The sequence below is a fragment of the Triticum aestivum genome, chromosome 2A, assembly GCF_018294505.1.
Source record: "Triticum aestivum cultivar Chinese Spring chromosome 2A, IWGSC CS RefSeq v2.1, whole genome shotgun sequence".
Taxonomy (NCBI): Eukaryota; Viridiplantae; Streptophyta; class Magnoliopsida; order Poales; family Poaceae; genus Triticum; species Triticum aestivum.
Window position 1 is genome coordinate 498,619,918 of NC_057797.1, and position 22,423 is coordinate 498,642,340.

Genomic DNA, 22,423 nt, shown 5'->3' on the forward strand with positions numbered 1-22,423 from the left:
GACCCCGCCGCTTTGTCCTCGCCACCAGCCGGCGTCGGAGTCCGCGCCCGGCCACCGCGCCCACGCCCTTCCCCGACAGCTCCGGCCACCGCCCCTCTTCTTCGGTGAGAGGATCCGGCCGCCTCGGTTCACGTGCCGACGATCCGATCCAGATCTGAAAACCCTAGGTTGACCCCATTTTTCCCCCTAAGTATGCAGTCCAAATTGCCATGTTCATCATGCCGTAACTTTGCATACGTAGATCCGTTTTGGGCATTTAGCATATCAAAATGTTCGTCTCAGAGAGCACATAATTTCATCTCATTGCATCATTTTCATTTGAGTTCATCTTGATGCCCAAAATGTTGTTGGAAGAATGCTATTTGAGATAATTGTCAGATCTGCTGCTCCAAATAGCTATTTGTCATTTTTGCCATGATTATTGTGTGCATGATATGCCCCTGAGCTCTACATGAGTTTTGTTATATGCTTTGTCATCTATCCAGAGGTGCCATCCATGTATTTTTGTGATGTGTGTGGTGACTAGCACAAGCTTGCCAAGTGGAGCATTCATTAATGCTGATTTCAGGGACTTAGCAATTCCACTAAGTCCTTGGACTGTTTTTATCAATATGCCATATGTTCATGTTGTTTCCTAGTGATCCGTGCCTTTTTTGAGGATGATCAGTAAGGATGATTTGTTAGTTTTGTAGTTCTCTATCCATCCATGTCTTTGTTTGCAATTATGGAGCACCCTAGCTTGAGTCAATCGAGCTCTACTTTTGCTATTTCGTGAATCTGGGCAGATTGTCTACTTGTTAGCGATTTTGCCGAGGATGTTGTAGTTGATACGTGCATGCTATGTTATTGTTCTTGCCATGTCTAGCTTGTATAATGTGTATTCTTGATGGGTGTATTCTTAGTTTGTCATGCCTTGATCTGTAGTGAGTGCATCGAGTTCGTAAACATGCCTACTTGATACCTGATTTGCATGCTCCAGTTTTTCACTAAGTCTGTGATCTGATTATGTTTTTTCCATGTTCACATGCTTGCAATTGTATTTTCTGATCACTTTTGGCTCAAGGTCACTAAGGGACTTTTGTTAAGCTCTTTGAGTAGCTCCATTACATGCCTTGATTTTCCATGTTAAGTTCCTGTAGCATATTCCTTTATTGCTCCAAAGTGTGCTACCTGATCTGAAATTCCAGACAAGTGTTAATTTCACAAAGTCTGAAATATGTTTACCAATTGCTCTTTTGCCATGCTTGTTTGAACCTGTTAATGGATGAATTGGCCGTAGCTCAGTGTTCATCTTTTGTTAAGCATCATGAATGGATCCATGCCATGTATTTTGTTGTCATTTTTGGGTGCTGTAGAATGTTCATCTTGTTGCATTTAGATGGTTACTTGCTGTTTATCGCAGACCGGTGCCATATTTGAATTGCTTGCCATTTCCAAACCGTGTCTCCGATTCCGGTGATCTCTATATCGTTTTCAAGCGAAATCATCCCACCTTTCCAGTGGCACACTTGGATTTCCAAGTTGAGGACAGGTTCATTCATTCCTTGTCAAATATTGCATATGCATCACATATCGCATCCCGCATAGCATACCATGTTTGCATCTTGTTGTTTGAGCTTTGCACGTGGTTGATTGTGTTCGTTTCGCTTGTTTGTCTTGTTTGGGTAGAGCCGGGAGATGAGTTCGCTAACAAGGAGCCCGTTGAGTTTGCTTTCGAGGATCCAGTCAACTCTGACAACTTTGCAGGCAAGATGATCATACCCTAGAAATCACTTCTATCTTTTCTTTGCTAGATGCTCGCTCTTTTGCTATGCCTATGCTATGATGCCTACCACTTGCTTATCATGCCTCCCAAATTGCCATGTCAAACCTCTAACCCACCATGTCCTAGCAAATAGTTGATTGGCTATGTTACCGCTTTGCTCAGCCCCTCTTATAGCGTTGCTAGTTACAGGGAAGTTTGGAGACCGTTCCTTGTTGGAACATTATTTACTTGTTGGGATATCATTATATTGCCTTGTTATCTTAATGCATCTATATACTTGGTAAAGAGTGGAAGGCTCGGCCTCTCGCCTAGTGTTTTATTCCACTCTTGCCGCCCTAGTTTCCGTCATATCGGTGTTATGTTCCCGGATTTTGCGTTCCTTACGCGGTTGGGTGATAATGGGAACCCCTTGACAAATCGCCTTGAATAAAACTTCTCCAGCAATGCCCAACCTTGGTTTTACCATTTGCCACCTAGCCTCTTTTTCCCTTGGGTTTCCGGAGCCCAAGGGTCATCTTATTTAAACCCCCCGGGCCAGTGCTCCTCTCAGTGTTGGTCCAAACTAGAGTCCTGTGAAGCGCCCCCTCGGGGAAACTCGAGGTTTGGTTTTAGTTGTATGGAGCGCTCATCTGAGTGTGCCGTGAGAACAAGATATGTGCAACTCCTATCGGGATTTGTCGGTACATTCGGGCGGTGTTGCTGGATTGGTTTTAACTTGTCGGGTTGTCTTGTAGAACCGGGATACCGAGTCTGATCGGAATGTCTCGGGAGAAGGTATATCCTTCGTTGACCGTGAGAGCTTGTCATGGGCTAAGTTGGGACCCCCTGCAGGGATTTGAACTTTCGAAAGCCGTGCCCGCGGTTATGGGCAGATGGGAATTTGTTAATGCCCGGTTGTAGATAACTTGAACCTTAACTTAATTAAAATGAATCAACTGTGTGAGTTACCGTGATGGTCTCTTCTCGGCGGAGTTCGGGAAGCAAACACGGTGTTGGAGTAATGCTTGCCGCAGGTTGTTCCCTAGTTATTCGATCGTGCATTGCCTTCTCTTCTTGCTCTCATTTGCGAATAGATTAGCCACCATATATGCTAGTCGCTTGCTGCAGATCCACATATTCGCTTGCTGCAGATCCACATATTTACCTTGCCTTACCTATAAGCTTAAATAGTCTTGATCGCGAGGGTGAGAGATTGCTGAGTCCCTGTGGCTCACAGATTACTTCCAAACCAGATGCAGGCCATGATGACTCCGTTCCGGATGACACGCTTGAGCTCAAGTGGGAGTTCGATGAGGACTCACGCCGTTAGTATGTGTCTTTCCCTGATGATCAGTAGTGGTGCCCAGTTGGGGCCATCGGGACCGTGTCCCATGTTGGGTTGATCTTTTATTTTGGCACCATAGTCCGGCCATGAGTGATTGGATGATGTAATGCTATTTATGTAACTTGTTTGACATGGCGAGTGTAAGCCAACTATGTACCTTCCCCTTTTATTATCTATATTACATGGGATGTTGTGAAGATTGCCTTACTTGCGACATTGCTTTCAATGTGGTTATGCCTCTAAGTCGTGCTTTGACACGTAGGAGATATAGCCGCATCGAGGGCATTGCAAGTTGGTAATCAAAGCCTTCCCCGACCTTAGGAGCCCCCACTGCTTGATCATTTTTAGCAGCCGAGTTGAGTCTAGAAAAAAAATGTTTTGAGTCATTTAGGAATTATATATCGGAGAGTTTAGGAATTCTTTTTACTCCCCAGTCCCTTGATCGCTCTGGTAAGGCATCCTGACGTAGAGTTTTGACTCTTCTCTTCTCAAATTTCACTAAAAAAAATTTAGGATCACGCGGGTATCTTGGAATCGTTCCGATGGATTTGTGACGAGAACATTGTTCTTGGTGCCTCCTGTCATTTAGGGGTGGTGGCAGTGTCCCGGGGAGTTGAGCTCCGAGCTGTTGTCGTCACAATTTTATCGTTGCAGTTCTGGAATACCTGAGTTTAGTACGCCGACATCGAAAATCTCTTTTATGCAGTTGTTGGTGAGATAACCTCGACGCCACCCAGTACTGGGGCGGGAGTTCGGGAGTATTGCCATAACTTGTATAACGGATGCTTTTCGAAGGTTGAGGTAGATGGTTTCCGAAGTTTTTCTCGGTTATGTGTTGAAGGATGGATACAGCTGGATGTAGGATTTGTTAGATTTGGGTGAGATATTATGCTTCCCTTGTATCCCCCAACACCTGATTGCATAACCGGAAAGGTTCGGGAGTTTCATAGGTGGGAATTATTGTAGCTCTAGCTCTTCTTCCACGGATATTTGGTTTGAGATTGGGATTTCTTACCGAGTATTCGTTCTTGTTCCGTACCTTGTTGATTTATTCCTCTACCTAAATTCTAAGTGGCTTCTCAATTTATGGATATGTGACCATTTCAAGTGGAATGCATTCGTTCATTTTGTTTGGATGTGATGACGATATGTTGCAATTTCTTCCCGCTTGATTCAGCTTCAATTTTATCTGTCATTGTGCTAACGGATGTCACCCTCTTCAAGATGGCTCCCGCTAAGAGCAGCAATCAGAATCAGAATCAGGATCCGCCACCACCTCCCCCTCCTCCGGAGGCATGGCAAGCTGTGATGGCCGCTACCAATGCAAACACGCAGTTGATCATGCAAATTCTTCAAGAGCGCAATCAAGCAAACCAAGGCAACCAAGGCAACAATCAGAATCACTTTGCTACACTCAACTAGTTCCTTGCTAACCAGCCAAAGACCTTCAGCAATTGTGTTGAGGCAACTGATGCTGACGATTGGCTCGTGGACTTATGCAAGCATTTCGAGTGCAGTAACGTCAGGCCCAAGGACTTTATCAAGTTCACTTCATTCAAACTCAAAGACCAAGCTGCAGAATGGTTCCAGCAGTACAAGGATTCCAGAGGAGGCCATGTGATTACCTGGGATGAATTCCGTCAAGACTTCAAAGCTCATCATATTCCTCAGAGCGTGGTTGAAAGCAAGCGTGAGGAATTCCACAACCTGAAGCAAGGCTCTTTGTCTGTCTATGACTACAACAAATTGTTTCAGAAGCTCGCCCGTTTTGCTAAGCAGGACGTCCCTGACGAGAAGAGCATGATATACCAGTTCAGGGGTGGTCTCGGAGAAGAAATCCAGCCATGAGTGATATACCAGTTCAGTCGGGCCATGAGTGATTGGATGATGTAATGCTATTTATGTACTTTGTTTGACGTGGCGAGTGTAAGCCAACTATGTACCTTCCCCTTTTATTATCTATATTACATGGGATGTTGTGAAGATTGCCTTACTTGCGACATTGCTTTCAATGCGGTTATGCCTCTAAGTTGTGCTTCTACACGTAGGAGATATAGCCGCATCGAGGGCGTTACACGGGTCCTCTCGATGGAGGTAATACCCTACTTCATGCTTGATTGATCTTGATGATATGAGTATTACAAGAGTTGATCTACCACGAGATCGGAGAGGCTAAACCCTGGAAGCTAGCCTATGGTATGATTGTTGTTGTCCTACGGACTAAAACCCTCCGGTTTATATAGACACCGGAGGGAGCTAGGGTTACACAGAGTCGGTTACAAGGGAGGAGATCTACATATCCGAATCACCAAGCTTGCCTTCCATGCAAAGGAGAGTCCCATCCAGACACGGGACGAAGTCATTAATCTTGTATCTTCATAGTCCAACAGTCCGGCCAAAGTATATAGTCCGGCTGTCCGAGGACCCCCTAATCCATGACTCCCTCAAGGAGGCCAGGCACCACGCAGTCCTGGCGGAGATGGAGACGGTCCTCAAGGAACCGCCTGGACCCCCAGAGCCTCCCGAGGCTCAGGGCCCCGGTGGATCGTGAGGGGCAACCCCTTCACCGCGTACCTTCAGCTGCCTCAACACCCCTCCATCAACGGAACCAAGTGAAATTTTCCAAGTTCATTTAGTTGGGAGCACCCAAAAGGCTGCATTATTCCCAGGCCACGTGGGTCTGTCCCTGTGGCATGTATCTTTCCTTGTTTATGTCTTTAGCTTACCTTGCTGCGGGCGCCCCTCGGGCTGCATCATCCCCAAGCCGCTCGGGCCGGACCCAGTGGCGCATATCGTTTATGCATTTACCTGAGCTAGGTTGCCTTTCATGCTTAATCTATCTATGACAATCACCTGCTTGATTGTCGCCCATCGCGGGAGCCGCGCGCCGGTCATCTTTCTTCAGGACCCTTCGCGTGAGAGGATTAGGCATAGCGTCTGTGCTCGGGCCCGTCCTTGCAGCATCGATAAATCCAACGGCCGAGCTCTGTCTGGTGGGCTGGCCCCGTTCACGTCACCTCCTGGGGCTGTTGGTGCTTGGCTTTCTCACGCGATAACCTCAGGAGATTCGTTCAGCGCAGGTTGTCTGACCACCTCGCAGGACCAAGACAGCGAACAAGAATCAAGACGAGGCGCAACCCTCCTTAAGGTAGGGCCTCGTGAGTCCCGCGCTGGCTCGCGAGTGCCCAGACACACCTCGTCTAGCCCTGCCATGCAAGCCACGTGTCAGGGCGGGGCTGTACACACCTCGGGGACTCTCCGCAGCAGGGAGTCCCCTCCCACGTACCGGAGGCGAATCGGCAATCACCACGGCGATAGGTGCCCTTCCTCGCGCTAACTTGCAGGAACTTCCTGAAGGCTACAGCAGGTGGTACCGCAAACTCTCCCTCTTTTCTCATGTGATTCACTTGCGCATTAAAAGGGGGGCTCCTGAGCATCGCGTCTCAGGAGCTCTTATTGGCTCTCCAGCCCTCACCCCCTGGCCTTGACCATGGCACGCGACCTGGCATACCAGCGGCGGCTGAGCTCACTCGAGGGTCGGGACCTGAGGACGTAGAGCACCAAGAAGAACATGGAGAGAAGGGGAGGCCCGCTCGGGCCTGACCTAGCTACTCAGCAGCGGCCGACGCCCAAGCCTGGCGTCTTGCGAGGGACCAACCCCAGATTGCCAAGATAAGTTTCACGCTCAATCAACTGCTATAGCACAGAGTTCTCATTTGTGTAGCCCCGCTGCAGCGACATAGTCTCCCTCTCCTACATCTCGGCAGTCGCTTGCGCCCAAAGGGGACCTCCTGAGCATCGCGTCTCAGGGGCTCTTACTAGACCTCGGGCCGCTCACCTCCTGGCCTTGACCACGGCACGCGACCTGGCATACTAGCGACGGCTGAAGCCTGCCTGGGGACCGGGACCTGTCGGTGTAGAGCACCACGACATCGCGAGGTTGGAAAGGGGAAACTGAGCTGGAACGGAGCATGCACACGCACAATTTCATAATAAGAATAATGTCAACAAAGGACACTACGCACGCCTTACACGCCCCGGCGGGGTCCATTTCTTGATTCCTCGCATGGAACAAAAGACAAGAACTTAGGGAGTCCTAACTACGCATGCCCCTGAGGATGATGCCATCATCAACAGTGGGCCACCAAAGGCCGGTGCCAACCTCATCCAGATCAACAGCGGTGGCGGCCTGACACTGCAGCCTTGCTCCGGGCGCGACGAGAGCTCGGGGGCACATAGCTGTCGTCGCATGTCTCCGAAGACTCCACGAGCTCAGGAGAGTCGCTGGACCACCAGGAGTCACCGCTGTCATTCGAGGAGTTGTAGGCGAGGCCTGCGACAGGCCCAGCACCCGCCGTTCTGCCGACCTGGTGACTTCCTTCATGCCAGCACTCTAGGCGGCGGCCTTCCTCGTCGAAGACCTTGAAGAGCAGCACGGAGGCGCCGTCATACTCTAAGTGGATCACGAGGGCGCCCTTCGTGCGGCAGACTCGGGAAATCTCGCCCCAGCCTCGGGTCATGAATATCTTCCCGGAGGCAACGGCTTCTATCTCCGTTCCAGTCACTGGGGTGTCGCAGTCGGCGTGCTGCAACCAAATCTCGAGAGGGCCCCTCGGCGGGATCTCGGCGGCGAAGAACTGCAGGAAGCGAATCCAATTGCTCGGGGGCATCACCGCCCACATCACGAACTCACGCGAGGAGTTCGCGACATGGACCCCTGGGGCGACGGCGTGCGCTTCCGTGGCACGGCGGCCACGGCCCTAGCGCGAGCGGCGACGCTCATTTCTCCTCCCTCCGGAATCGTCGGCGTGAGCATACAAGGGCAGCGGGTACCAGGAGGCGGCCTTTCGTACCAAGGCCGCGACACCACCGGCCTCACGACTATCTGGTGGCGATGAGACCTCCTCTTCTTCGGCGGGAGCAGCTCAGGCTCGTTGAGGGGAGCCTTGCCCTTCTCTGCGGCCGAGAACCTCCGAATCGGCGCCATTACTGCACAAGCAAGGAGTGGAGCAAGGAAGGAGAAGAAGCAGGAGAGGCAGAGGAGAGACGGGTGACGGGGGCTCCGCCCCCACCTCCCATTTATAGACAAGGGGAGGCCAACCTCTGGCCTCCATGATCTAAGGTAATAATGATGGTTTTCCCTTGCATGCAGCAAGGACTCGTCAAGTGAGGCAGTTGCCGAGGCAGTGTGGGGAAGCGGAGACGCCCACGTCCAATCAACCGCCACGCGTCGACCAAGGCCACAGGCTATTGGGGCTCGCGGCGCTCCGCACTTTCCCCTTTGGCTTCGCCTCGAAGCCAAGCCCGAGCGTGCCTTGGGCCCGGGGGCTACTATCGGCGTTCTGGGAATGGGGGTCCCCAGACTTGCCTGCCTGCGGCCCACGGTGTGGCACTGCGAGCTGGCCCGTACGGCCCATCTTCACCAATATGTACTCAAGACCCTCGCGAGGGGCCAAGCCTCGCGAGGCAGACGACACAAGACCTCCTCACGAGCGGCCTCACCAGGCTGGCTCGCGAGGGGCGGAGAGTTCAAGGCCAGGCAAACCTCGCGAGGTTCTAGTGACGTGAGCCATGACGACCAAGGCCAGGCGGGCACCAGCGCGCATAGTGTCCTTGTTTCCTTTTCGGTGCTAAAGAAGCAGGTGTAGGCGTGGAGTATCGAGGCATCAAGCAAAGGTTAACATATCAGTGCAACAAGACCAAGACCAGAAGGACCGCAAGGCAGAGGTCACCGTGGAGCCCAAGACGGCGTCACCACCAGAGCCTTTGATAGAAGAAGACCACTTTTGTTAGGATAAGCTGTACTTGCTGTCCCCTTTCGAATTGGTCGTTGTTGGCTCCCTTCCCACTCAATATTTGGGGAGAGGACCAGGGCCTCTATAAGTAGGACTAGCCACCACCATAGCTAGGGGGCGGACGGATCAAGAGTAACCAGAACCACCACAAGTTCACCGAGCACAAGAAGAACTCTCCTCAGGAGGCTGTTCTTCCCCTTGTACTGTTCATCCTCAGCCCAAGAGGCAATCCACCCCACCACACTAGAGTAGGGTATTACACCACAACGGTGGCCCGAACCAGCATAAATCTTGTGTCCTTTGTGTTTCGAGTTCGTCAAGTTAGCCCATAAGATCTTAGCAAAGCTAGGACGTGGATCGGTAGGGGGAGATCTTCGCGCGCACCTGATGACCCACAAGTATAGGGGATCTATCGTAGTCCTTTCGATAAGTAAGAGTGTCAAATCCAATGAGGATCAGAAGGAAATGATAAGCGGTTTTCAGCAAGGTATTCTCTACAAGTACTGAAATAAGTCGTAACAGATAGTTTTGTGACGGGATAAATTGTAACGAGCAACAAGTAACAAAAGTAAATAAAACGCAGCAAGATGGCCCAATCCTTTTGTAGCAAAGGACAAGCCGGAACAAACTCTTATAATAGGAAAAGTGCTCCCGAGGACACATGGGAATATCGTCAAGCTAGTTTTCATCGCGTTCGTATGATTCGCGTTCGATACTTTGATAATTCGATATGTGGGTGGACCAGTGCTTGGGTGTTGTTCTTACTTTAACAAGCATCCCACTTATGATTAACCTCTATTGCAAGCATCCGCAACTACAACAAAAGTATTAAGGTAAACCTAACCATAGCATGAAACATATGGATCCAAAACAGCCCCTTACGAAGCAACGCATAAACTAGGGTTTAAGCTTCTGTCACTCTAGCAACCAATCATCTACTTATTACTTCCCAATGCCTTCCTCTAGGCCCAAATAATGGTGAAGTGTTATGTAGTCGACGTTCACATAACACCACTAGAGGCTAGACAACATACATCTTATCAAAATATCATATGAATACCAAATTCACATGACTACTCATAGCAAGACTTCTCCCTTGTCCTCAGGAACGAACGTAATTACTCACAAAGCATATTCATGTTCATAATGAGAGGATTAATAATATGCATATAGGATCTGAACATATGATCTTCCACCAAATAAACCAACTAGCATCAACTACAAGGAGTAATCAACACTACTAGCAACCTACTAGCACCAATCCCGGACTTTGAGACAAGAATTGGATACAAGAGATGAACTAGGGTTTGGAGATGAGATGGTGCTGGTGAAGATGTTGATGGAGATTGCCCTCTCCCGATGAGAGGAGCGTTGGTAATGATGATGGTGATGATTTTCCCCTCCTGGAGGGAATTTTCCCCGGTAGAACAGCTCTGCCGGAGCTCTAGATTGGATCGCCAAGGTTCCGCCTCGTGGCGGCGGAGTCTCGTCCCGAAAAGTTTCTTCTTATTTTTTTCTCATCGAAAGACCTCATATAGGAGAAGATGGGCATCGGAGAGCCACCAGGGGGCCCACAAGGTAGGGGGCGCCCTAGGGGGCGCGCGCCCCACCCTCGTGAGCAGGGTGTGGGCCCCCTGGCCTTCATCTTTGGCGTGGATTTTTATTTATTTCTTCTAAGACATTCCGTGTAGTTTCAGGACTTTTGGAGTTGCGCAGAATAGGTCTCTAATATTTGCTCCTTTTCCAGACCAGAATTCCAGCTGCCGACATTCTCCCCCTTTATGTAAACCTTGTAAAATAAGAGAGAATGGCCATAAGTATTGTGATATAAAGTAAAATAACAGTCCATAATGAGATAAATATCGATATAAAAGCATGATGCAAAATGGACGTATCAACTCCCCCAAGCTTAGACCTCGCTTGTCCTCAAGCGAAAAGCCGATAACAATAAATATGTCCTCATGTTTAGAGGTAGAGGCGTCGATAAAAATAAAATACAGACATGAAGGCATCATGATTATTCTCATAACAGCAACATATATAGATTTTGTCATATGATTACTTATGTTCAATTGATGATCTATTCACAATGCAAAAGTATAAATCATAAACCTTATTGGGCTCCGACAAACTATAACCTCGGTCATTGAAGCAATTGCAATTTAGCATAACATCGGAAAGAGTCTATGTCAGAGCTAAAAAGCAAGTCCACATACTCAACTATCATTTAGTCCTCCATAATTGCTAACACTCACGCGATACTTGTGGTTATGGAGTTTTAATCGGACACAGAGAAAGATAGGGGCTTATAGTTTTGCCCCACAACCTTTTACCTCAAGGGTAATGTCAACAATAATGGTTCATGCTCCCCTACATCCAATTAGATATATATATATATCATGTTCTTTCCAACATGCTGAGCTTGCCAAAGGATAAAGTGAAAAAGAAAAGGTGAAGATCACCATGACTCTTGCATAAGGTAGAGGATAATAATAAAGGATAGGCCCTTCGCAGAGGGAAGCAGAGGTTGCCATGTGCTTTTATGGTTGGATATATAAAATCTCAATGCGAAAGAACGTCACTTTATATTGCCCCTTGTGATATGAACCTTTATTATGCAGTCTGTCACTTTTATTACTTCCACATCACAAGATCGTATAAAGCTTATTTCTCCCACACCAATCAATCATACATATTTAGAGCAATTTTTATTGCTTTGCACCGATGACAACTTACTTGAAGGATCTTACTCAATCCATAGGTAGATATGGTGGACTCTCATGGCAAAACTGGTTTAAGGATATTTGGAAGCACAAGTAGTATTTCTACTTGGTGCTGAGAATTTGGCTAGCATGAGGGGGAAAGGCAAGCTCAACAAGTTAGAGGATCCATGACAACATACTTTATCTCAGATATAAGAAATACATAACTCATTACGTTGTCTTCCTTGTCCAACATCAACTCTTTAGCATGTCATATTTTAATGAGTGCTCCCAATCATAAAAGATGTCAATGATAATATATCTATATGTGAAAACCTCTCTTTCCTTATTACTTCCTATTAATTGCAACAATGACCAAAGTTATGTCTGCCAACTCCCAACAACTTTTAATCATCATACTCTTTCTATGTGAAGTCATTACTCTCAATAAGATCAATATGAACTTTTTGTTTCTTTTTATTCTTTTTTTCTCTTTCTTTTATTCACCCAAGATCATGGCAAAATAATCAAGCCCTTGACTCAACACTAATATTTATTATATATAGCTCACGGACTCGTTTACATAGAGAGATCATAAAGAAAAACTCAAAACTAGATCATGACATAAACTTTATTCTACTAGATCAAGATATTATCAAAAGGATCGAACTAAGAAAAACAGTAAAGATAGGAGTTGTGGTTGTGATACTATACTGGGGCACCTCCCCCAAGCTTGGCAGTTGCCAAGGGGAGTGCCCATACCCATGTGATCATGTCTCCTTCTTTGTTGTTGGTGTAATATTCTTGGTGATTATTCCTCTCAGGATACGGTTCTCGTCCTCGAGCTTATTGACTTGCTGCTTGAGGTCCATGATTTCCTTACGAAGCTTTCCTGTGACAGCTAAAGCTCCTTGCACCCAAGGGTGTTGCATAGTTGCGGGAGAACAAGTGACACTCCTCTTCATATTTTCATAAGTAAGAAATCTAACATTAGAAGGGATAACCGAGTTTGGAATAGATGAGCTCTGTAGTTCCCCCATCGTGAACCCAGCTCGGAGGCGAGAGGTGACTTCTTGATCCTCCATAGCATCTACTCTCATCAAGTCAGCCTCCATCTCCTCCTCCGTTGCTGGCCCAAAGCGGTCAGCGTCGCTGTTTGCCCTTGGTTCCGGTGCCGGATTAGATACCCGGCTCTCCATGATTGACTCTTGAGAAGACATCTTGCTCTGATCTGTAGAAGCGACAGCTCGAAAACAAAAACAGGAGATTTTTGCGTGATACGGGAGTCAAAACCTTCAGGAGCATATATAATGAATTTTTACCGACCAAAATACGTAACGTGCAAGAAAACGGAGACCGGAAGGCACACGAGGTGCTCACGAGGTAGGGGGCACGCCCAGGGGGTAGGGCACGCCCACCACCCTCGTGGGGCCCTCGTGTCCTTCCCGGACTGCTACTTATTTTTCTATTTTTCTAGATATTCCAAAACGGAGAAATATTGCCTTAAAAGTTGTTTTGGAGTCGGTTTACTTACCGTACCACATACCTATTCCTTTTCAGAGTCTGAAACATTCCAGAAAGTGTCCCTTATGTATTCCTCCGGGGTTACGGTTTCAATAATATTGGTTTCAACATTTATGGTTTTACCTGAGATGTAATGTTTAATTCTTTGACCGTTTACCACCTTCGGATTTGTGCCCTCGAAGTTGTTGATTTTTATGGCACCGAAACGATACACCTCTTCGATAACATAGGGGCCTTCCCATTTAGAGAGAAGTTTTCCTGCAAAAAATCTTAAACGAGAGTTGTAGAGCAATACATAGTCACCTACATTAAACTCACGCTTTTGTATCCTTTTGTCATGCCATCTTTTAACTTTTTCTTTAAACAACTTGGCATTTTCATAAGCTTGGGTTCTCCATTCATCAAGTCAGCTAATATCAAATAACCTTTTCTCACTGGCAAGTTTAAAATCATAGTTGAGCTCTTTAATAGCCCAATATGCCTTATGTTCTAGTTCGAGAGGTAAGTGACATGCTTTTCCATAGACCATTTTATATGGAGACATACCCATAGGATTTTTGTATGCGGTTCTATAAGCCCATAATGCATCATCAAGTTTCTTAGACCAATTCTTTCTAGACCTATTAACAGTCTTTTGCAAAATTAATTTGAGCTCTCTATTGCTCAACTCTACTTGACCACTAGACTGTGGGTGATAAGGAGATGCAATTCTATGATTAACATCATATTTATCAAGCATTTTACGGAAAGCACCATGAATAAAGTGTGAACCACCATCAGTCATTAAATATCTAGGGACTCCAAACCTCGAGAAAATAACTTCCTTAAGCATTTTAATATAAGTGTTATGATCAGCACTACTAGTTGGAATAGCTTCTACCCACTTAGTAATGTAATCAACAGCAACTAAGATATGTGTGTATCCATTAGAGGCAGGAAAAGATCCCATATAATCAAAGCCCCAAACATCAAATGGTTCAATAACAAGTGAATAATTCATAGGCATTTCTTGACGTCTACTAATATTAACAAATTCTTTGACATTCATCACAAGACAAGACAAACTTACGGGCATCCTTGAAGAGAGTAGGCCAATAGAAACCAGATTGCAATACATTATGTGCAGTTCTATCTCCAGCGTGGTGTCCTCCATAAGACTCGGAATGACACTTGCGTAGGATCTGTTCATGTTCATGCTCAGGTACACAATGTCTAATAACACCATCTACTCCTTCTTTATAGAGATGTGGGTCATCCCAAAAGTAATGTCTTAAATCATAGAAGAACTTTTTCTTTTGTTGGTATGTGAAGCTAGGTGGTATAAACTTAGCAACAATATAATTAGCATAATCAGCATACCATGGAGTACTACGAGAAGTACTTATAACATTTAATTGTTCATCAGGAAAGCTATCATTAATAGGTAGTTGATCATCAAGAATATTTTCTAACCTAGACAGGTTGTCTGCAATGGGGTTCTCAGCTCCCTTTCTATCAACAATATGCAAATCAAATTCTTGTAGCAAGAGAACCCATCTAATAAGTCTAGGTTTAGCATCTTTCTTTTCCATAAGATATTTAATAGTAGCATGATCTGTTTGAATAGTTACTTTAGAATCAACAATATAAGATCTGGACTTATCACAAGCAAACACAACTGCTAAGAGTTCTTTTTCAGTAGTAGCATAATTTCTTTGAGCATTGTCTAGAGTCTTACTAGCATAATGAATAACATTTAATTTCTTGTCAACTATTTGCCCTAGAACAGCACCTACAGCATAATCACTAGCATCACACATAATTTCAAAGGGTAGGTTCCAATCAGGTGGCTGAACAATAGGTGCAGAGACTAATGCTTTCTTAAGTATTTCAAATGCTTCTACACAATCATCATCAAAGACAAATGGTATATCTTTTTGCAATAAATTAGTCAGAGGCCGAGAAATTTTTGAGAAGTCCTTAATGAACCTCCTATAAAATTCGGCGTGGCCAAGGAAACTTATTATACCTTTGATGTCCTTGGGACATGGCATCTTTTCAATAGCATCAACCTTGGCTTTATCAACTTCAATACCTCTTTCAGAAACTTTGTGCCCCAAGACAATACCTTCATTAACCATAAAGTGGCACTTTTCCCAATTCAAGACAAGATTAGTTTCTTCACATCTCTGCAAAACTCGATCAAGATTGCTCAAGCAATCATCAAAAGAGGAACCATAGACGGAAAAGTCGTCCATGAAAACCTCATAAATCTTTTCACAAAAGTCAGAGAATACAGCCATCATGCATCTTTGAAAGGTAGCAGATGCATTACATAAGCCAAAAGGCATACGTCTATAAGCAAAAGTACCAAAAGGGCATGTAAAAGTAGTCTTTGATCGATCTCTAGCCGACACAGCTATTTGAGAGAAACCAGAATAACCATCTAGAAAGCAATAGTGTGTATGTTTGCATAATCTTTCTAGCATTTGATCAACAAAAGGTAAGGGGTAATGATCTTTCTTAGTAGCTTTATTTAATTTGCGGAAATCAATTACCATCCTATAACCTGTGATAATTCTTTGTGGAATCAATTCATCTTTATCATTAGGAACAACAGTAATACCTCCCTTCTTAGGGACACAATGGACAGGACTTACCCACTCACTATCAGCAACAGGATAGATTATACCTGCCTCCAGAAGCTTTAGTATTTCTTTTCTTACCACTTTTTTCATTTTAGGATTCAGACGTCGTTGAGGATCACGAACTGGTTTGGCATCTGCTTCCAAATTTATTTTATGTTGACATAGAGTGGGACTAATGCCCTTAAGATCATCAAGAGTATATCCAATAGCAGCACGGTGCTTCTTCAGAGTTTTCAATAATCTTTCTTCTTCATGCTCTGAAAGGTTAGCACTAATAATAACATGATATATCTTCTTTTCATCAAGATAAGCATATTTAAGATTATCAGGCAAAGGTTTGAGCTCAAACACGGGATCTCCCTTGGGTGGAGGAGGATCCCCTAAAATTTCAACAGGCAAGTTGTGATGCAGAATAGGTTCCTGTTTAAAGAATACTTCATCTATTTCCCTTCTTTCATTCATGAACATATCACTTTCATGGTCTAGCAAATAGTGTTCTAAAGGATCACTAGGAGGTAAGGCAATAGAAGCAAGACCAATAATTTCATCCTTACTAGGTAATTCTTCCTCACGATGTTGTTTACTAAATTTAGAGAAATTAAACTCATGAACCATATCATCCAAACCAACAGTAACAATATTCTTAGTGCAGTCTATGGTAGCATTGACAGTATTTAAGAAGGGTCTACCAAATATAATTGGACAAAAGCTATCTTGCGGAGAAGTAAGAACAAGAAAATCAGCAGGATATTTAGTTTTCCCACACAATACTTCAACATCTCTAACAATTCCAATTGGTGCAATAGTATCTCTATTAACAAGTTTAATAGTAACATCAATATCTTCTAACTCAACAGGTGCAATTTCATTCTTAATTTCTTTGTATAAGTCATGAGGTATAACACTAGCACTAGCACCCATATCACATAAGCCATGATAACAATGATCTCCTATTTTAACAGAAATAACAGGCACGCCTACCACAAGTCTATGTTTATCCTTATCACAAGGTTTAGCAATTCTAGCAGTTTCACCTTCGAACTGAATAACATGCCCATCAATATTATCAGACAAGAGATCTCTAACAATAGCAATATTAGGTTCTACTTTAACTTGCTCAGGAGGTGTATAAGTTCTAATATTGCTTTTACGAACAACAGTTGAAGCTTTAGCATGATCCTTTATTCTAACAGGGAAAGGTGGTTTCTCAATATAAGAAGTAGGAACAATAGGATCATTATAAGTGACAGTCTTTTCTTCAACTTTAGTAGGTGTAGCTACTTTTACTTCTATGGGAGGATGATATTTAAACCACTTCTCCTTAGGGAGATCAACATAAGTAGCAAAAGATTCACAGAAAGAAGCTACTATCTCAGAGTCAAGTCCATATTTAGTGCTAAACTTACGGAAAATATCGGTATCCATAAAAGATAACACAATCAAACTTATGTGTCATACCTGACTCCTTACCTTCGTCAAGGTCCCAATCTTCAGAGTTGCATTTAATTCTATCCAATAAATTCCATCTGAATTCAATATTCTTCATCATAAAAGAGCCAGCACAAGAAGTATCGAGCATGGTGCGATTGTTTTCAGAAAGCCGAGCATAAAAACTTTGCATAATTATTTCTCTTGAGGGCTCATGATTGGGGCATGAATATAACATTGATTTAAGCCTCCCCCAAGCTTGAGCGATGCTTTCTCCTTCACGAGGCCAGAAATTATATATATAATCGCGATCACGATGAACAAGATGCACTTTTGATGAAATTCGAGCTTCGATCTTTTATAGTCCCACGATCTCATATCATCACATAGCCTATACCATATCAATGCGTCTCCCTTCAAAGATAAAGGGAAGACCTTCTTCTTAGCAACATCATCGGGTATACCTGCAAGCTTAAATAATCCACATATATTAAGTGCTCATCAGGATGCTTTGTTCCATCTCCTATAAAAGGGTTAGCTAGCAGTTTTTCTATCATACCCGAAGGATACTCATAAGGAATTTCAGTTTTAATAGGTTCAGTAGGTTGAGGAGCAACTCTTTGCTCTACTGACGGGGTGAAGATACCCCGAACAAGCCCCTCGGAGAATTACTTTCCATGGTAACAAGTGACAATAAATTTCAGCACACTATATAAATTTTTCCTTACCAAATTCCACCTACCAAAGGCGCTACACTCCCTGGCAACGGCGCCAGAAAAGAGTCTTGATGACCCACAAGTATAGGGGATCTATCGTAGTCCTTTAGATAAGTAAGAGTGTCGAACCCAACGAGGAGCAGAAGGAAATGATAAGCGGTTTTCAGCAAGGTATTCTCTACAAGTACTGAAATAAGTGGTAACAGATAGTTTTGTGACGGGATAAATTGTAGCGAGCAACAAGTAACAAAAGTAAATAAAACGCAGCAAGATGGCCCAATCCTTTTGTAGCAAAGGACAAGCCGAAACAAACTCTTATAATAGGAAAAGCGCTCCCGAGGACACATGGGAATATCGTCAAGCTAGTTTTCATCACGTTCATATGATTCGAGTTCGATACTTTGATAATTTGATATGTGGGTGGACCAGTGCTTGGGTGCTGTTCTTACTTGAACAAGCATCCCACTTACGATTAACCTCTATTGCAAGCATCCACAACTACAACAAAAGTATTAAGGTAAACCTAACCATAGCATGAAACATATGGGTCCAAATCAGCCCCTTACGAAGCAATGCATAAACTAGGGTTTAAGCTTCTGTCACTCTAGCAACCCATCATCTACTTATTACTTCCCAATGCCTTCCTCTAGGCCCAAATAATGGTGAAGTGTTATGTAGTCGACGTTCACATAACACCACTAGAGGCTAGACAACATACATCTTATCAAAATATCAAACGAATACCAAATTCACATGACTACTCATAGCAAGACTTCTCCCTTGTCCTCAGGAACGAACGTAATTACTCACAAAGCATATTCATGTTCATAATCAGAGGAGTAATAATATGCATATAGGATCTGAACATATGATCTTCCACCAAATAAACCAACTAGCATCAACTATAAGGAGTAATCAACACTACTAGCATCCTACTAGCACGAATCCCGGACTTTGAGACAAGAATTGGATACAAGAGATGAACTAGGGTTTGGAGATGAGATGGTGCTGGTGAAGATGTTGATGGAGATTGCCCTCTCCCGATGAGAGGAGCGTTGGTGATGACGATGGTGATGATTTCCCCCTCCCGGAGGGAAGTTTCCCCGCAGAACAGCTCTGCCGGAGCTCTAGATTGGATCCGCCAAGGTTCTGCCTCGTGGCGGCGGAGTCTCGTCTCGAAAAGTTTCTTCTTATTTTTTCTCATCGAAAGACCTCATATAGGAGAAGATGGGCATCAGAGAGCCACCAGGGGGCCCACGAGGTAGGGGGCGCACCCTAGGGGGGCGCGCCCCCCACCCTCGTGAGCAGGGTGTGGGCCCCCTGGCCTTCATCTTTGGCGTGGATTTTTCTTTATTTCTTCTAAGACATTCCGTGGAGTTTCAGGACTTTTGGAGTTGCGCAAAATAGATCTCTAATATTTGCTCCTTTTCCAGACCAGAATTCCAGCTGCCGCATTCTCCCCCTTTATGTAAACCTTGTAAAATAAGAGAGAATAGCCATAAGTATTGTGATATAAAGTGAAATAACAGTCCATTATGCGATAAATATTGATATAAAAGCATGATGCAAAATGGACGTATCAGCACCCCAGAGTTCGAACCTTGAGGGTTTTGCCGAAACCCGTGATCCGACACCTACTCTCTCTTGAAAGAAGCGTAATCCGTGTTAATCTTTGAAGTACACTTACATCTACAGTAAAAAGGAAAATATGTTAGAGGGGACCTGTTGTGGCACAGAAACACCTAGCTGCAATTTCACAATAAATATACAGAAAAGGAAATTTATATTAAATGTGAAAAACATATAATTCATCAAATACAACTTGTGAAGATCAAGTTAATAATACAATGGATAATAATTAGAGTAAACTGCTAGTAGATCTGGAAGAATATGATTTGGTAGTTCGTGAGCACACGGACTTGTGACACCTGCTTCTGTAGTTACTCAAGATATATGGGTATTTTATGAAGTGATTCGTCTTACCTTCTGACTACAGTGTGATTACTTATACGGCATTTGAAACATATCAAAAAACCTATAAAATATAAATGAATACAATAATTTGAAGCATACGTATATGAATGCAGGTTGAGGAAAATAAAATAAAGAATCTAGTGTGGATTTGCATAGTTAGCACCACTGTCCCTAGCAAACATAATTAAAATGATAGAACATAAGCTCTTATTAATTAGTTTTTTAGTGAATCCAGATCTTCATTGTGGCTGGGGACATCCTAGTAAAGAAAAGTTAATATTTAAGGTTTGTATCATCATAGATGGGGTCAACTTTTCACAGCACATTGACCTGCCAGTTTCAGGGAAAGAAGGAATACGTAGAAATTTGAGAAGATGCATTAGAATTGTGCAGAACAAATAAAGCATGCCATGCCCACCGAGCATCCTTTCATCAGCCACTGGTTTTCACATCCCACATGGATCTGGCTATTGAAGCCTTGTTAACATAAATTAACTATTAAGAACTACGTGGAGGAGGCAATGACAAACCCATGCCATGGAGCAGGGAGACGAAAGCAGCGTTGCCTCCATAACTGATCAACCGGTCGTCTGTTTAATCTTAATACACGCAACACATATCATGTTGGCTGGTACAATACCTCAACATACAGGTCATAGGCATGTGGCAAAATTTGATAGAACGGTGAGGGAAGAGGAGGTATGTGGCCGCCGGACACACCATTAGAGAAGAAGCTAGGGCAAGTTTGGCAAAGGAAGGGAGGCTCGGCCTCCACCATGCTCTGACAGGCGCTACACCGAGGCCTACCGCACAACATCACAAAGTTCCGGCGCACGGTGGAGCATGTGCAGATAGATTTCCGGCGATGTCGACAGTGTACAGTCATGGCAATGTTGGGAACTTCAGCATGTCAATGTCAGGCAAGCAACTTGGGATGCGATCTATTCGCTTCCGGTCGACGGGTTTCTTTAAATGACAACAATGTTTGTGCAGTGCACTACCCCAACTCCAAGACGCACGTCACAATCTGAAAAAGTCTCTTCTTCGAGTCAGAGTCCATGATGCGTGGGGGCTCGGCGAGGCTGGGGTGCGGCAAGGTTGTTCTGCATCTCCGCCAAAAGAGGTGGCTGCGGCGGATGGTTCTAGTCACAAGGGAGGAGCCGGCCGTGCTTGATGGAGCGAGGAAAAGAGAAGAGCGGCAGAGAAGCCAGGGGACAACGGCGGCGTGGCTCCCACCGGTGTGGTCGCCGGACCGGCCGATGATCCGACGCAGGAGCGGCCGAGCATGCGTGCAGCCATCTCCCTGGCGGCGGACACAGGATCGAGTAGGGGGCTGTATGCGTGTGGTGTGCGTTGTGTAGGGTCATGGGGTGTTGGGATAGCATGAGGAGATGGCCCAAAAGGCTGAAAGGTTATGTGGATGGCCAAAAATGGACTGAAGAGAAAAAAACGAAATGTGCCTATTACACAAACTCACCGAACCGTGAACAGTTAATTCGACTTTTAAATCTTATGCATCAATCTTTATGATTAATATAAAATCAACGGCTATAAAAAGATGACGTATGGAGAACTATGAAAGTCTCCGTCTTTAAATATTAGGTAAAGACTTCATTTAAAACAATGCGGAATAGTTTCGCAACTCACACCACTTGGAACACCACAACGTAATGGTGTGTCCGAACGTCGTAACTACACTTTATTAGATATGGTGCGATCTATGATGTCTCTCACTGATATACCGCTATCGTTTTGGAGTTATGATTTAGAGATAGTTGCACTCATGTTAAATAGGGCACCATCTAAATCCGTTGAGATGACACCTTATGAACTATGGTTTGGCAAGAAACCCAAGTTGTCATTTCTTAAAGTTTGGGGCTGCGATGCTTATGTGAAAAAGCTTCAACCTGATAAGCTCGAACCCAAATCGGAGAAATGTGTCTTCATAGGATACTCAAGGGGACTGTTGGGTACACCTTCTATCACAGATCCGAAGGTAAGATATTCGTTGCTAAGAATGGATCCTTTCTAGAGAAGGAGTTTCTCTCGAAAGAAGTGAGTGGGAGGAAAGTAGAACTTGACGAGGTAATTGTACCTTCTCACTTATTGGAAAGCAATTCATCACTGAAATCAATTCGAGTGATTCCTACACCAGTAAGTGAGGAAGCTAATGATGATGATCATGAAACTTCTGATCAAGTTACTACCGAACCTCGTAGGTCAACCAGAGTAAGATCCGCACCAGAGTGGTATGGTAATCCTATTCTGGAAGTCATGTTACTTGACCATGATGAACCTACGAACTATGAGGAAGCGATTATGAGCCCAGATTCCACAAAATGGCTTGAGGCCATGAAATTTGAGATGGGATCCATGTATGAGAACAAAGTGTGGACTTTGGTTGACTTGCCCGATGATCGACAGGCCATAGAGAATAAATGGATCTTCAAGAAGAAGACTGACGTTGACGGTAATGTTACTGTTTACAAAGCTCGACTTGTTGCAAAAGGTTTTTGACAAGTTCAAGGAGTTGACTACGATGAGACCTTCTCACCCGTAGCGATGCTT